Consider the following 18726-nt stretch of genomic DNA (forward strand, 5'->3'; position numbering starts at 1 on the left):
TATAGGACGCCCATCTCCCTACATATAGTAGCAACTCGGTTTCCTCAGCTTCTCTCCTTCCATCTCTCCGTCATTTTGCCTCTCTGAAAATGATCTTTGTTAGCACTGAGTCTTCCTGTCCACAGACTTCTGTCTCTATCTCTTATATATGTTATTTTCTATTTCTCATCTTTACGATAGTTAAGCCTTTCTCTTTTCCTTTCTGCCTGGGAAGTATTTGCTCCAGAGTTAATCTCAGAATGTGTCTTCCTCATAGCTCCCAGTACTCCTGGATGAAGATAGGCAACACTAGATTTGAACAGAAACAAGAATGTGATTTCCAGAGAATACCCTGCTGGATTCTAGACCTGCCTTACTGTTTGCAGGACAGGTTAACCTTGACTTTCCCTAAGTTGGCTAGGCTCATCAGATCTCACTGGCTCCACCCTCTTTCTCCCTACTTGAGTTCTCAAATGGCTCTATTTAATATCAATATTTCTTTCTGTGTTCATGGCAGGTGGTAATTCATCTGTAAATGTTCATTTGGCCTTGAATGTCTTTCACAGAGGCACCTGCCAGCATGCCAAAAAATAATTCTATCCTTATGCTAGACAGCCTTTCCAAGAAACTTCACACCAGGTTTTTGAAAAAAATCCCCATCTTTCCAGTTTCCCAAGGAGGTAGATGAGTGTCCTCACATTTTATAGGGGAACAAGATAAGACTTGATATTTAACTGTAGCAATCGAGGTACTAAATTACAGGAACATTATTTTTTTTGTCCTATTCATTTGTAATAGTTCAAACCCTTCCTGTCAGGTCAAATGGAAGACTTTTTTATTAACTCCTTTGTACCAAGCCAGTTTCACTACCGTGTGATTCTCTGTTGCTGGACCTCAATTATTTAGAAAACTCAAAAAAATGGGACACCTGGGTGGCTCAGTGTTTAAGTGTCTGCCTTCGGCTCAGGTCATGATCCCAGGGTCCTGGGATAGAGCCCCAAGTTGGGGGGTGGCGGGGGAGGGTCCCTGCTCAGCAGGGAATCTGCTTCTCCTTCTCCCTCTGCCCCTCCCCCCACTCATGCTTGCTCTGTCTCTGTCTCAAATAAATAAATAAAATCTTAAAAAAAAAGAAAACTTGAAAAAATGGAATATGTAGATAATTTTTCTGGTGACCAAAGGAAAACTATTTTTATTCCTAATGTTTATTATTAAATATCTCTCCAAAATGTAAGTCCACTTTCCAGTTTCAGTAAGAAGGGATCATCATTTATTCCCTTTCTACGTGACTTTGGGCCTTACGCAATATTATGGGATGAATATTCTGACGGGTAAATTATAACTAGAGCATAAATTCTTAATCTGGGGGTTTATGCTTGAGCTTCACAGTTTATGAGCTGTCTTAAATTATGTATAAAATATTACACATTTTTCTGTAGGATAATTGACTATAACATTCATCAGATTTTCAAAGGTGCTGTAATGAAAATAGACCACTTCTTTAGAATATGCAATGTATGTAGAGCATGATACTATTTATATAAAGTTTTTAACACTGCAAAAAAAAAAAAAAAAAGACACCCAACTACATAGTTCTTGTTCATGGATTCATATAAATGTAGTAAAAGTATAAATCCTGCTTCGGGTTGATAAACACCAAATTCAGAATCATAGTTCTGTGTCTTACTCTGCTCAGACTGCTACAACAGGCTACCATAACTAGGTGGATTAAACAACAGAAAGTTCTCACAGTTCTGGGCGCTGGGAGAGTCCAAGATTAAGGTTCTGGCTGGTGAGGGCCTTCTTCCTGGTTTGCAGATGGCCACCCCCTCACTGTCCTCACATGGCAAAGGGAGAACTCTGATATCTCTTCCTCGCCTATGAAGACACCAGCCCTGGATTGGGTTAGGGCTCCATTCTAATGACCTCGCCTGACTTTAGTAGCTCCTGTAGGCCCTGTCTCCAAATACAATCACATTGGGAGGTAGGGCTTCCACATAGGACTTTTGATAGCACGAATTCTGTTCATAGCCCTCTGGGGAGGGGGGGATGACAAGGGGATGAACTGGAGGCTACATAGAGAGTTATGACTCGATATGCAATGTTTTTTTCTTTAAAAAAACAAAACTGAAACAAGTGTGGCAAAATGTTGAGATCTGACTCATAGGTAGGGGATATATGAGTCTCTATGCTGAAAATAAAAAAAAGAAACAGAAAAAGAAACAAGCAAACAAAAACTTACTTAGATTTCTCCAGAATGTTAGCTCCATATTGGCAGGGATTGTATTTGTTCTGTTCCCTGCTATATCGTCGTTACTTAGAACAGTGCCCAGTCAGGACTGGTATTCAATAAATATCTGTTGAATCGAGTGAAAGGAAATGAATAGAAAATTAACTTGTATCTTTACTGAGCCTCAAATGTTCAACAACCCAAAAACTTTATGTTGTGTGCACTTTCTAGAATTTCTTTACATGGATGAATATTATAAATCATATTAACATACTGGAAATAAGGTCCTAAGTGTGAAAATGATAATTATAGTGAACCTGGGTATGAGACACAGTGTCTTACCTATCGTAGAACTGATGAGAGTTAGAAGAGGTTTTGGTTAAATCTGACTTTTTTTTTTTTTAATGATTCTTGCCAATTTACTTCTAAGGGAATATGACTTCCCAACAGCCCTGCTAAGGAACAGCAGCTGTCTTTTCTAATATAGAACCTTTTGGCTCACTGATTATAACTGGTTGTATCAGGATGGGTTGCTAATCTTAGGGTCCCTCTTCTATTGACTGGCCAACAGTCAATGACTGGGTGAACTGTTCCAAAAAGATGAACTGTGCCAATCAGGTTCCTTTCAGGTATAGGGAATTACATGGAAACCGACAGACTGAACAATTGACAGCAGAGGTAGAAACTAAAACTTAAGAACTGTCAGAAGGTAGAGAGAGGTGGGGCCATCACAGTGCACCAGGTGAAGGTTAAAGCTCTAAGACAATGGAAACTCAGAGGATACAGAAGGCAAATGGTAGAGAAGACGGAATAGAACATTCCTACAGAAAAAAAATGTTGAAAGAAGGAAGGACAGATGAAGTTTGAGGGCATTTCTGAATGCCAAAAGCAGCCTAAGTCGTCCAGTCAACTTCCTTACTTTGTAAGTGAGAAAACTGATGAGTATGGTAATTTACCCAAGGTCAACAGTGATCGGGAAAGGACACTTGAGTGTTCTTACCTTCCTCCAGTGCTTTTCTAACTCATAAAGTAGGCTAATCCGGTGGCAGAGGAGAATAAACAAGTCCCAGGGGCTGAAGGCACAATATAAGCAGGTTACCTTGAGTGCGAAATTCCTCTGTTTCTGAAAAATGAGAGCCAGTGTTGCAGTCTATTCCGTGGCGTCTCTGTTTTAACATACAATGATACCTAAGTGCATGATACATGATACGTGAGAGTGTACTGACCCCATGGTTCTGTGCTCTGCCCAGCCCACTGCCTATCCTCCCAATTCAAGGAGATTTCTCCATCTCAATCCAGACTCTTTGCATTCCCAGAGCACATTTGGCAGTTTCAGATGAAATTCTTTGAATGGCAAACTCTGAGCACGTAATAGATATTCATCTGGGTCAGATCAGAGTGATGGACTTTGGGAGGATTCTTGCATCCTCATGTATCACCTGCAGCTAAGAGTCTCGAAAGCTCCCAGACTTCGTGGATCACCCTTCCCTTGAAAGACTTGTGGCAGCAGCTTGGTCTGTCATTCCATATGCTGTGAGAAGATCACTGTCCTCCCCAAGGTTTCCCAGAGGTGTGTATGTTTTCACTGACAACTTTCACATCAGTGGGCTCTCCCCACTGAATTCTCTCTCCTCCTGGTGCACCCCCCAACGATGTAGCCACTTTGCTGCTATGTCCACGGAACAGCTTACACCCAAGCGTGAGATGCCCATTCTTTCAGTGCTCTTGGATCACCTCTGGGTCTTGGGTGCACCATCTCCCTGCTGTTCTCACCTGCTCCCCAGGGCCCCCGCCACTTTGTTGGGAGCTGCCTGAGCAAAATTTAAATTCCTCTCATTTTCTTCAGCAGGCGCCGCTCAGATCCCTTTGGTTCCGTGCTTCCTTTCAGCCTGTGTCCCGTGGGCATCTGCTTCCAAACATCGACCTAAGCATAGGGAGGTTTGCCGGGTTTTAAGCAGGTGGTTCAGGGCAGGTCTCATTGGAACTGTGAGATTTCAGCAAAGACTTGAAGGTAATGGGGCAGATGGCCACAGGTTTTCTGGAAGAAGAAGCTTCCCAGAAGGAAGAGCAAAAATGCTCCAGCAGGAGATGACCTGGTATGTGCACAGAGCAGTGAGCGAGGAAGAAGGAGCCGGGGAGATGGGCATGGGAACGGGAGGGGGGGTAGAAGGGAGCTGAGCTGCATCGCGCTGAAGCTTGTACTATATGCTATGGACTCTGGCTTTTACTCTGAGTGAAACGGAGCCATTTTTGGATTTTGAGCCAGAGAAGTGATATGATCTGATTTTGGTTTTTCAAAGGCCTCTGCCTGAACAGGCTAGGAGGGTGTCTGGGGTGGGGGGCAGCTGACACAGGACGCCAGAGACCAAACAGAGGAAGCAGGATCCCCCAGGCAGGCAGCCTGGTAAGGGAAGTCAGGGCCATGAGTAGGAGAGAAGGGTGTCTAGCAGAGGGGGATTATCTACAAAAAACAACCAGAATTTTTGGGAAAACTGTCTGATTCCAAGGGCCAGAAAGAGAAAGTATAAGGTGAGCCTGGAACATCTTGTGCCAAAAAACAAGAGAACATTAAAAAAAAAAAAAAATGATGGGCACATGGCAAAAGGATATAGAAGCCAACTGCAAAGAGTTCCCACTAACCAAATTAGGGACAATTTGAGCATTAAAATAAGTGGTGATGGCAATATATAAAATAGTGATGAAATAGTAGAATAAATAAAATGTAAAATTTTTTAAAGTTAAAAATTATACCCCTGAGACAAATAATAAATGTTAATAAAAAAAATAAAGTCAAAAATTAAAGACACTTGGGAACTGAGTCCATGCTGATACAAAAAAGTAGATGAATTTTAAGTGATGAGGAATGGAATACTTACATAGTTTCCAAGTACCTCCGTGCAAAATGCTCATTAATTACAAAGGACACAATAGGAACTGCATAGTGGAGAAGTCTGGCAGATGCTAAGTTATCAAACTGAACCTCATCAGTAATAGAACAAAGTGAAGTTATGCCCCACCTGGTAGGATGCAGTGAGAACAACACAGCTCACTTCTGTAATACCCCTGCAAAGCTGCATAATTTGAATCTATTTATGAGGAAACATGAGACAGACCCATACTGGGAAACATTTTACAAAATAGCTGGTCTGTGATCTTCAAAAACATCAACGTCTTGAAAGTCAAGGAAGTACTGGGGAAATGTTCCAAACTAAAGTTGTCTGAAGAGACACGACGACTAAGTGCAACTCAGGGTATAAAACTGGATCCTTTTGCTATAAAAGGTGTTATTGTGACCAGACTGGTGGAACTTAAATGTGGTCTGAGGATTAAGTAATAGAGACATTTCATTGTTAATTTCCTGATTTTTTGGTTGCATTTTTGTTACTTAGGATAATGTCCTTGTTTGCAGGAAATACACACTAAGGTATGGGGCAGGGGGGTGATGAGGCATCAGGTCAGTAATTGTGCTCAAGTGGTTCAGGAAAAATAAGTTCTTTGTACTGAACCTGCACCTTTTCTGTAACTCCGTGATCATTTCAAACTAAAATCATCATAATAAAAGTGACAGAAGACTCAGCACTGAGACCAGCAGTCCAGGTGAGACGTGGGGGTGGTTTAAAGCAGATGGTAGCTCTGGCAGGGGTGAGGAGGGGTCAGATGGGAGAGCATAGGGAAATATACAACATATTGGATATTCTGCATGATTTCCTGATGGATTAGACAAGGAATATGAGAGAAAGAGAGGTATTCAAGAATTCCAGTGTTTGGTGCCTGAGCAACTGGAAAGATGAAGTTAACATCCGCTGAGACAGAGACAGGGTAGGCTACAAACAGAGCCGACTTGAGGCTGCAGGAGGGAAGAAAGAGGAGGAGTTCAGTTTTGAGCACATTGACTTGAATGGACTATTGGACATCCAAGTGGTGATATCAAGTAGGCCTTTGAAAAGACGAGTCTGGAGCCCAGGAGAGAGAGGATATGACTATAAATAAAGGAGAGAAAAGAACCATATCCAGGGGTTTATACACATAACCCACAAACATTTATTACTTTACAAAGAGAATATAATGGCTTTATTCATAATTGCCAAGACTTGGAGGCAACCAAGATGTATTTCAGTAGGTGAATGGATAAATGAATGGTGGTACATGCAGACAAGGAAATACTATTCAGAGCTAAAAGGAATGAGCTATCGATCATGAAAAGACATGGGGGAATCTGAAATGCATATTACTAATTGAAAGAAACCAATCTGAAAAGGTGACCTATTGTGTGATTCTAACTATACGACATTCTGGAAAACGCAAAACTGTTGGGACAGAAAAAAGATCAGTGCGTGCCAGGGCTTGAGGGTAGGGAGGAAAGGGATGAATTAGCAGAGCACCAAGGACTTACAGGGCAGTGCAATGATTCTGTATGATAATACAACATTCGATAATATATCATATATTTTTCTAAACTCATAGAATGTGCAACACCAAGAGTGAGCCCTAATGTAAACTATGGACTTTGGGTGATAACTGTGTGTCAATATAGGTTCATCAGTGATAACAAATGTACCATTCAGGTGGGGGATATCAATAACAGGGAAGGCTGTGCGTGTGTAGGGTCAGGGGGTTATGGGAAATTTCTGTACTTTCTGCTCAGTTTGGCTATGAACCTAAAACTGCTCTTTAAAAAGGTCAGAAAAAAAGAGAGAGTGAATGTTATCATAAGATAACATTATCTTTTATTTACCACATCAAAATGTTAGTTCTGGTAAACTGAGCAATATTCTACAAAGAATACTTGTCTCCTAAAGATACCCAGAGAAAAAGAGAGGGAGACTAGTCATAATGAATATAGCATTGGCATTAAAATTAAATTCTCCATCTTTTTAAAATGTCACTTGTTTATAAGATAACTAGTGTCTTGTATTGGCCTGAACTGTCCTGGATTTTACCTCCTTGTCCCAGGTGGCTCTTTGTCTTGGATTCTAACCAGATCATGTCTTATGAGCCCTGCCAAAAGCTACCTAATTCTAGGACACAAATGTCAATCTCATCTTATGATCGGGAATCTGAAGTCAGAAATAGAGAAAAAGGAAGGGAATGTTTTTACAGATTTTCACATAGTAGACAATAGTAGACGTGTAGTCAACTTTGTTAAGAGAACATAGACATATAACGGATATTAATTCAGTGATTCAAAGAATGTGTTTATTGATTTGTAAAGTGAGTGAACTGCCCAGCTTATACTCAAGGCTTGTTTTCTTACTAAATTTGGTCTTGGAGGTTGTACCTCTCTACGCTTACTTAATTTCCTGCCAAAGAGGACATGTTGCCTTGGGTATTTGTCCAACATTTAAATTTATTTTAAACATCCTTAAACCTAGTCCCCCTTGTTTTCCCATTTTCCCATTATTGTCAATAATATCATCATTCTGTTCCTATGTTACGGCATGTGTGGAGCTCTGGGTACCCTGACAGTGTAGCAAAGAGTGTAACTCAAGAGACTCTTGAGCCATAGAAGGCAAAGTGGTGGCCTTAGCCAACAGAACACTTGCTCCCAGAACATTTCCATCTATGGCCTAATTCACCAAGAAGTCTCAAGTCATTAGTTAAAATGCAGGATTTCACAGTCTTTGGGGGAGAGAAAGGGTGTTTTTTTTTTTTTTTTAAATCTTAACTAAAAAAATTAATTTCAGATGAATCATGCATGTACCAATAAAGGCCAGAACTGTAAAACTTCTTTAAAAAAAATAGGAAAATGTCTTTTGTGACCTTAGGAGTAAGCTAACATTTCTTGAAAGGGACAAAAAAATGCATTAATAAAATATGAGTAAATTGGATTTCATCAAAACTTAAATTTTCTACTCTTTTTTTTTTCTTTAGATTTTATTTATTTATTTATTTGAGAGAGAGAGAGCAGGAGAGGGGGGAGGGTCTGAGGGAGAAGCAGATTCCCTGCCGAGCAGGGAGCCCCATGCAGGACTCGATCCCAGAACTCCAGGATCATGACCTGAGCCGAAGGCAGTCGCTTAGCCAACTGAGCCACCCAGGCGCCCCAAATTTTCTACTCTTTTAAAAAGCATCATTAAAAAATAAATATGTAAATCACAGATGAAGGGAAAAATATATTCCTGGTATCATATATAGACAGAGTATATTTGTATCCAAAATATAAAAATATCCCCCAAAATCAACAACAAAAGGATAACCAACTAAAAAATGGGCAGATGATTTAAATAGTCACTTAAGGAAAGGAGATACACGAATGGCCAATAAGCCCATGAAAAAGTGCTCAATGTCATCAAGGAAATTCTAATTAAAACAACAATGAGACAACGTTTCATCTACACTTAAAGATTGGCTACACCGGGGCGCCTGGGTGGCTCAGTTGGTTAAGCGACTGCCTTCGGCTCAGGTCATGATCCTGGAGTCCCGGGATCGAGTCCTGCATCGGGCTCCCTGCTCGGCGGGGAGTCTGCTTCTCCCTCTGACCCTCCTCCCTGTGATGCTGTCTCTCATTCTCTCTCTCTCAAATAAATAAATAAAATCTTTAAAAAAAAAAAAAAAGACTGGCTACACCAAATATTGGTGAGGATGAAAAGCAACTAGAACACTCATTCATTGCTGGTCAGTATGCAAAATGGTACAACTACTTTGGAGAACTCTTTGGCGGTTTCTTAGAAAGGTAAATACCTATTTACCTCTGAACCAGTAATTCCACTCCTAGGTATTTACCAAAGAGAAGCGAAATATATGTTTTCATACACACAGAATGTTTATGGAAACCTTAACAACGTGCATGAATCTCACAGTCACGACGCTGAGTGAAAGAAACCAGACACAACAGAACACATACCTTGTGTTTCCATTTAAATGATGTCTTAGGCACGTAAAACCAATCAATTGGGATCAAAGTCAGAAAGCAAACACCTCTGGGAAAGAGTGGAATTGACTGGAAAGGGTGATGACGGAATTTTCTGAGGTTACGGCAACTTCCTGTATCTTATTTTGGGCATTGGTTAAATGGGTGAATGCAGTTGTCGAAACTCAATGAACTAAACCCTTAAGATTTATGTATGTTAGTGTATGTACGTCGTGTAGCAATTTTTTAAATGTGACTTTAAAAAAACATAGAATGCTAGGATAAAACTGGAAGAAAACGTCCTTTATTTGATAAAGAGTATGTTCCTGCAACACCCAGCAAACATCATACTTAACTGAGAAACATTAGAAGCATTCCAATTAAATTCAGACATAAAACAAGAATTTTTAATACTACTTCTATACATTAGCCTAGAAATGTTTGTCAAACCAAAAAAGGGGCACCTGGGTGGCTCAGTCGGTTAAGTATCTGCCTTTGGCTCAGGTCATGATCCCAGGGTCCTGGGATAGAGCCCCGCATCGGGCTCCTTGCTCAGTGGGGAGTCTGCTTCTCCCTCTGCCCCTCCCCCCACTAGTGCTCTCTCTCTCTCTCTCTCTCTCTCTCTCTCTCTCAAATAAATAAATAATAATAAATAATAATATTCCAAAAAAAAGAAATAAGAAGTATAAATTTTGGAAAAGACAAACTTCCCATTTGTCAATGACTGTCTCACTAAAAAATTAGAGTCAGCTGAAACCTATTAGAACTAATAGGAATTTTAGTAGGAGGGTAGACATAAGATCAATATACAAAAACCAATTTCATTTTTAATTCCTTAGTAATTTCAAAGCATAATGAAAAACTATTCCATTCACAGTAGAATCAAAACAACAAAACAGCTATGAGAAAACCTGTCAAGAAAAACAAAAGAAAATAATGAAGAAATAATAAGAAAGAAGGATTTTTTTTAAAGACCAAACTAAATACAAACATTGTAAGTTTGGTTGGAAAAACTCAAAATTGAAAAAATATCCATCTTTCCCATTAATCCATAAATTCAAGATAAAGGATAAAGCTACAACAAGAATTTCATGAATCTTAAGCTTAATGCTAAATTTCATATGATAAAGAAAATACATGATAATAGCCAAGATTAAAAAAAAAAGAATTTAATAGGATAAGGTTCTCCCAGATATCCTCTGAAATACTTTGAAGCTATAGTAGTTACATTAATGTGCTATGGATGTAGAAATATATAGATAAATAAAACAGAATAAAAAGTCCAGAAACAGACTCACATATAAATAGAACTTCAGTATTATCCCATACAAATAGCATCAGAATCAGGAGAGAATATCTTCATTGAACAAAGGACATGAGAATAAATATCTATACTTGGAAAAAATAAAATAAAACTAGACGCTTGTTTCATATTATACACAAAAACTCACAGCAAATGTAATAGAGAGCTAAAGGTAAAAAACAAATTTAAAAATTAGAATAAAAAAACAAAAAAAAATCAGATTTGTAATCTTAAAATTGAAAACACCTTCTTAGGTTATAAAACACCAGAATTCAAAATGGGAAAGTAGGATTGATTGAATTAAATAAAGCTTAAAAACGTCTTAACGATGAAATTGACCATAAATAAAGTAAAAAGACAATAGTGGTAGAAAATAATAGAACACAAAACAAATAGGGAATTAATATCCAATCTACATGCAAATTAAAGATTATAAAAGGTAATTGGCAGAATTATAAATGGCCAATGAAAATCCATCAAAAGTTGTCTAACCTCACTAGGAATCAAGGAAATAAATATTAATGTAATACTATATTTCTTCCATCAGATTAATAAGAATTTAAAAGACTTATAATGCCTACTATAAGCAAGGATGCAAGAAAGTAGGCACTGTTAGTACATAAATTGGTAAACCCTTTAGTAGGGAATTGGACAGTACTTAATGAAGTTTTAAATGTGTGTACCTCTGGTCCAGCTATTATATTCCGAGGAATTTATTTTGCAGAAATTTTGTCCGTGTGTACAAATAGATATGCATTAGAATCTTCATTCAGGACTATCCAAAACATTTAAAAATGGAACTACATATTAATAAGGGAATTAATAAGAGAATGGTTAAATAAACCATGCAACAGTCATATGGAATACTCATGCATTACCAGAATGAGGCAGACCAAATTTTCTGACACGCAAAAATCTCACATGCATAGTGCAGGTTGTAAAGCAATGCATATAGAATGAGCCCATTTACATATTAAAATATATATATATTTATCATGTAAATGTTTAGAAGACAGGAGGATGAGCTTCAAAATTTTATGTTTTTTTTTTAAGGGAAAGCAGAGTTTATTGAGGATATATATAGTGAGAGAGATATGGACAGAACGTCTGGGGGACTCAAAGGAAAAGAGCATGAGTCTTGTCTTTGCATGGGGTTTCGGGGTCTGGTGCACGTATCCTTTTAGGTATCCAGGAACTGGTCATAACAAGGACAGGGCTTAGGTGTCCTTCATAAGTCATGCATTCCCTGAAGTCAAGGGTCTTGATGTCAAGGTGTTTGCAGTCAGTGGTCTTGGAGAACATTTATGATGACCTCATTCCTTGGATGTTATCTATTGTGCTGGAAGTCTCCAAGGACATCATCATCTCTTTGTCCATTACGAGGAGGACACATGCTATTTGCATGACGAGACATGTGTAGAGTGGGATGGGGGTGCAGGCCCTCTTAAGAATAGAAGCCAGAGCAAAGGGGGGGAAAACAAGATTTTTTATGGGGTTCCTTCAGTTTCCCTGTCTCGTTCCCCCTATAGGATTTTTATCCTCCTTATTCTTAAGGGGTGTTCAGAGGTTACTTCTGGGAAGGATAATGGGAGTGAATAAGGACGGAGAGCTTCTAACATTTTGCTCTGTATGTTTTCTATTGTTGGAATCTGTGATTAGGTTACACCTCCTTTATTAGATTGGACTATTTGAAATAGCTGCTCTTCCACCATTTTGACCTACGAAAGTGAAAGCTTCCTAAGATTCAGTTTATTTATTTATTTATTTACTTACTTACTTACTTACTTACTTACTTACTTACTTACTTACTTTACTTACTTACTTATTTGACAGAGAAAGAGAGAGCACAAGCAGGGGGGAGAGGCAGAGGCAGAGGGAGAAGCAGGCTCCTGCTGAGCAGGGAGCCCAATGCAGGACCAGATCCCAGGATCCTGGGATCATGACCTGAGCCGAAGGCAGATGAGCCACCCAGGCAGCCCCCCCAAGATTCCGTTTAATAGAATTTTTTATGTGCGGCCTCTGTAATTTAAAGAAGTGGATAAGAAAAGAAGTAAAAGGGGTGCCTGGGTGGCTCAGATGGTTAAGCATCTGCCTTCGGCTCAGGTCATGATCCCAGGGTCCTGAGATCAAGCCCCACATCGGGCTCCCTGCTCAGCGGGAAGCCTGTTTCTCCCTCTGCTCCCCCCACCCCCCTTGTGCTCTCTCTGTCCCTCTCTCTCTCAAATGAATAAATAAAATCTTTAAAAAAAGAAAAGAATTAAAAAACAGAGTTTGTATACACTTCCTTGGACTGAGTTAAGTGAACAGCACTAGCCAGGACTGTCTCAGGGTTTAGGAGAAACTGTCCAAGAAGGGGCAGTACTCAGTCGCAACTCAGTTAAAAGGGCTGCCCACTCTCCCTGCTGTCCTTTCTGCTGTTTGTCCAGCAGTTTTAGTTTCATAACCTCAGCGTTGGAGAGACAGGCCCTCTTGCCTTCTCCCTGACCCTGCAATCCTGCCTACTGAGTGGGACAGTGGTCTCAGCAATTTATTTCTATGTGGACATATCTTGACATTTTTGCACACTATAAATAAAAAGTCCACATTTTACAAGCAGCTCTGAGAAATGTGATAGTCACTATTTCTACACCTCCATTAGTAATTTTCTAAAATCATCCTGAGTTCTGTGGCAAATTACTGTAAAAACAATGACCCAGGCATCTTTTTTTTTTTTGCCATTACCGAAAACCCCATTAGCAATCTTATTTGAATAGACTGAGCCTTTTCCTGTAGCCATTGCAAACAATTTTAAATCAATCTACTTTTTTCTTAATAAAGAGTTGTCAAAAGCTTCATTTATTTTTCTTTAAAAAAAAAAAAACATGCCTTATGCTTTTTTATGATCCTTGCACTGATTTACTGAGAATATATAATCTTAGTTTAAAAAAAGAATCTCTCCTAGTCTTTTCAAAGATGACAGGTATAATAATTCAGTTTTTAAATTTTTACCAAAGTAAATTTGAATAAGTTCCGTAGGTTAGATAATAGTATTAGATGGCTGTTGATTTCCTAATTTTGATAATTGCTCTGTGGTTATGTGGTAGCAATGTTCTTATTTTTAGGAAATACACACCCAAGTATTTAGAGGTAAAGGATCATTGTATCTTCAACTTACTCTAAAACATGTTGGGGGAAAAAAAACTATACACATGCACAGAGAAATATAAAATAACTAATAAAGGCAGGGCGGTACCATGTCAACATGAAATTATATCAGAATGAAATTTTTAAAAAATCTATAGTTTCTCCCAGAGTGATTCATGGATTTAGTGATAACAATGGCCATCCCGCGCCTCCATGTGCCTGGTGCTGGGGTAAGCCTTCACAAGGACTGTTTCTACTCCCAGTCCCTGTGAGGAGATTCACTCTCCCTGAAAGGGCCTCCGCCAACAGCTCAGCATGCTCTCCTGTCACTGCTCAGCCCTTGGTCCATGGCTTTAAGGGCTCTTCTCATCCTTCACCATTCTCTTCAAGCCCCCCAACACCCGCCACCTCCTCAGCACATTCATTCATTCCTTTGTTCATTATGTAATGGTTTCCTCTCTCTTCTATATATTTGGAATCATTTCCTCTTGTTTAAAAAACAAAAACAAAAACAAAACCAGTGGCATGTCCAAAATGACATCACTTAGGTTAAGGCCCCAAGTCAGGAAACCAAGACTTAATACCTAACCTAACTGCAGTTTTAAACCACCCCCCCCCCCCCCCCCCCCCCCAACGTAACCTTTAACCAGTCAGCATGGAATTTCCTCTTCAGTACTAGGAAATTTACTGATAGACCCTTCTGTTCCCCTTAGGAGGGCAACCTTGCCTAAACAATGCATTCCTTGCCAATAAATTCCTTTCTTCTTTTTTTTTAAGGCCTTCTCCCTGCCTTTAAAAACGCTCTCTTGTATCGCTCAGCGGACCTCCCCTCTACGTGCAAGATGGGATGCTGTCCAGTTCTTGAATCATTTAACAAAGCCAATTAGATCTTCAGATTTACTCGATTGAATTTTATTTTGTGACACACTCCACTGACTCCCCTCGGGCACGGATGCTGGTGAAGTCACTTCATCCTCTTTAAAAGGTCCGTCCTTAACTCACCGCCCCTCTCTGGCTTTCACCTCAATCTCTGGCTTCCTTTCACACTCAGACTTTGGGAAAGAATAAGCCATGTCTTCCCCCTCTCACTTCCATTCACACCAGGGAAGAGAGAGAGTCTGCCTCCTACCATGTGATTGATGTTTGCCAACCTTTTTGTACAGGCTTCTAGGAAACAGAGGAAAGCTGAATTTTGAGAAAGATAGGGATGGTGCCTGCAGGAAGGAAAAGACAGACTCTCTCCCTGCTCTGCAAAAACACACAATGAATGGAATAAATGGCTAGTGGGTATCTACGTACAAAGCGCGCTTGTTAGGTGTGAGCTACCGCATGTTTAAGATTCTTGTTCATAATCGACTTCTGGCTGTAAGTATGAATCTCACTACCAGAAACAAAATAAATGCTAAAGACAGAGATTCTTAAGGTAGTAGAATGATGTCAAATAATCTTCCAGTTTTTTAGGTCAGATAAGATATGGCAACAAAGGATAAGGAAGGAAATAGCTGCCAGATGAATTCGAGTTCTGACGCTCTTCTCATCAAAGGAGAGTCAGGTGACTCTCCTTAAGGAAGAGTCACCTGACTTCCTCACTTAAGGAAGCCTTAACCCCCAGGACTGTTTGGGGCTTTGCTTGTTCCTTTGGGCTCCTGCAGGGCTCCCAGTGGACCCCAGTCTCGAGTTGAATGAGCCCCTCTCAGTTGTCTTCTTCCCAGAGGGCGTTTAAGTAGCCTCCTAACCATCCCCTAAGGCCACATCTCTACTCCCTGATTCCGGACACTTACCCCTAAGCAGAAACAACTCGGAACTGCAAGAACAGGGGGCAACATTCAGCATTGTTGCATGAAAGTATGAATGAATGAATTGTATCTCTAGCAGCCCGCGCATAGATGAAATTTTATGAATATTTCTTGGATGAATTAATAAACTGGATCCAACAAATAAAAAGCCAGGGCAGAATTGCTGGCCTTTCGATGATAATCCCAACCTTTCCCCACTGCACTCCCCAACCCACAACCCTCCCCCTCCCCAGGCTCACCCCATCATTTGGAAGTATGTAGGGATCAGCTGAGGCCAAAGACCATAAATTAATCACATTTTCATCTAGGACCATTTCTGAGCCAAATGCAGGTAAAAGTGGAGAATTGGCAGAGGCTCTGGGGCAAGGCTGGGTGGCCCCGGACCATGAGATGGTACCATGCTCTTCTTAGTGTTTTGTTTCCATCTGAATTCATTTATCCATTCATTCAGCAAATAATTATTGAAAAATTATTTTGAGCTGGAGGCAGAGCAGTGGATGAGCCAACAAGGTCCCTGCTCATACAGATTTATTTCTTCATTCATTCAAATGACAAATACTAACTAAGGGGCTACTGTGTGTGAGGCCCTTTCCAGAGCAGTGAATATACATACATTCCTGCCTCTGTGAAACACATACTGGTAGAAGAAAAACAGAATATAACAAAGTAAATAAATAACTTACAAGGCATATTGGAGGGTGATGAGCCCTGAGTGGGGGGATAAGGTGTAGGGATAAGGCATGCAATTTTAAATAAGGTGGTCAAGGTAGAACTCACTAAGAAAGTGATATTGGAGCAGAGTCCTGCAGAAAGTGAGGAAGCAGGATGCCTGGAGAAGAACATTCTAGGCAGAAGGAAGCAAATGTAAAAGCCCGAAATTGGGAACACTCTTGGCATGATCAAGAAATAGCAAAGAGCTCAATATAGCTGAATCAGAGCAAATCAGTCAAAAAGGGAAGACGTGGGTTGAGAAAAAGCTATCTTGGGCCTTGTTGGTCATCTTATAAGTTTTGTCCTTTCCTCTCTGACTGAGAAGGAATTTGTCAGGTGATTCCTAACAAAAGTGACTCGGGTTTTAACAGGATCACCCTACCTGCTGAACTAAGAATGGGCTGTGGGGCAGCAGGGAAAAGGCGTGGAAGCTGTGGGGTTTTGTAGGTGGATGGGAATGCTCTAGTGGAGAGACAAGAAGGGTATAACTGCTAGAGAAATGTCCTTGAGTAGGCAAGAGGGGCATGGCTCTCATGCCCTAGTGAAGGGGCTGGGAGCATGACAGGGTCACTGGGGGTCATAAAAGAAGGCAGAGTTTATGGGCATAGATGAACCCAAGGGAGCCGACATGCTGGCGGGAGCTTGTGTTCTCTCCGATTTGCCTCAGTTTCCCAATGAAGTAGGAAGCAAGACCGCCAACTGAGAATGAAGGTGAAGCAGAAGGTATTGCAAATGTGAGGAGAAAAAAGATAATCCCTACATGAATGCATCTTTAAATAATCCCTTGAAAAACTCCTAAAACAATACACATAATGCTAAAATTTTGGCTATAGATGTGGTTCCAGAAAAGAAAAAAAAAGACCAGAAAATATTTTTACACATACAGCATATGTAAAGCTGCCTGACTACAGCAACATGCACAGACGAAGTGACATGATTTGGCACATTTCCATGAAGCAATGAAAACTGTAAGTCAATTCTCTCAATTCTATCGAGATTTGAATCAGGCAAACCTCTCTTTATTACTGGAAGTTATTTAAATGTAGGTCACTGCATTAGGAATTAAAGACTGTTGAGTGAAACACGTGTCCGGAGTTGAGCAAGTGAGAAATACCAGCTAAAGAGCGTAATTGTAGGCTCTATTTCCTACCCCACGCTGAATTCCAGCTGCCTTTCTCACGGAGGTCTGTGTCAGACCTCCCACAGACACTGGGAACCTGGAATTCCCAGGATTTTTTCAACACTGTCTTCTCTGTTCCACGACAGAAGAACATACTGAGAATGCACTCAGCGTCACCTCTAGGTTTCAGCAACTGGGTGAGACAACTTCGGAGTGCAACACACAAACCGTTAAGGTGAATTAAAAACCCCAACACAACTGTCTATTGGGTCTTTTTTTAAACCTGGAACATTTTAAAGCATGATGCACTTTCTTGGTATCTTGGGAGCCTGTCCTCCAGCTCGAACTTGGATAGCATCGTTCAGCATCCAAGGCTGGCTGATGGTGCACCAGGCTGGGCCGCATGTCTCTGCTGTCTGGGGTAGGGGGGCACAGCCGTCCCACAGCACAGAGAGCATCTAACCAAGTGGACAAGGGGACATGGGGGGAACCAGCAGGGGCAGGGGCAGGCAGGAGGCTCTACATCCTGGCACTTGGCCGTCAGCAGTCTGGGACTCACCTTGGAAGTAAGTGGCCTCATCTTGGAAGCTTTGGAGGTATGGAGGTATGAAGATGTTAGCCCTAGAGTTGGTATCTCTCATCCATTTTTACTTTCATTTTTAACTCCACAGATTTTAACTTTTTAAATTTTATAATCTCGTGGCTTAACTGCCGCCTTCTAACATATTATGTTATTTATCTTTAAAATATCTTCTTGCCTATCAAGCCTTCCTTTACCTTAATCATACTTCATCTCTTTTGGCTTCCTTACTATTTAATTTTTACATTTGAATATTTTGAACAGTATTCAGAAACCTGTATTTTGCCTAGTTTTCCAGTCACTTTCAATTTTCTTACCCCTTTTCATAATAGCTATATTTATTTGTTCTGTCTTTTTTTTTTTTTTTTGCTTTAACAATACTGCTTCTGATTACTTAATCTTGTCCAATGGCTCCCCTATTTCTTCCGGTTTTAACAGCCCCTCCCCCACCCCACCCCCGACTCCCAGCTAAAGCCTTTAACCCCGATAATTCAGGAGATCCGATAAACACAATTCCTTCCCTGGACCACAAACTTCCTATTCTAGTTGCACATACTTGCACATTTGGAATGGGATTTGTTTCTCACACCGTGTTATGATGTCCATCTGTGATGTCCTTCTAGAATCCGTGGTCTCTACTGTACAGATCAATGGGTGGGAGCAAGAGAATCAGTATGCAGCAGGAGGGGAAGGGAGGCGCCAGCTTTCTTTCAGAGAGGAGCCTGGACCTGCTGTCCTCGGACTGACTTTAACAAGGGGGTTTTGAAACTTGTAACCGCTGTCCTAAGAAGGAGCCACATAAAGACCCACCAAACTCCCTCAACTTGCTGTAACTGGTATCATTAATATGTTTTCAAATTTTGATGTAAAAAATTCTACTGGTGAGCAGGTCTTCCACCTCCGTATTTAAGTTTCCAGGAGTAATGAGCTCTGGCAGGAATTATCCCAAACGGGGTTTGGGTTTGGTTTTTCGTTTGGTGTTCCATAGGTATACAAACCTAGGTATGTATGTATGTATATTAGATTCAGCTATTCTT

The sequence above is a fragment of the Mirounga leonina genome, unplaced genomic scaffold (genome assembly GCF_011800145.1).
Source record: "Mirounga leonina isolate KUSES-001 unplaced genomic scaffold, KU_Mleo_1.0 Mir_153, whole genome shotgun sequence".
Classification (NCBI taxonomy): domain Eukaryota; kingdom Metazoa; phylum Chordata; class Mammalia; order Carnivora; family Phocidae; genus Mirounga; species Mirounga leonina.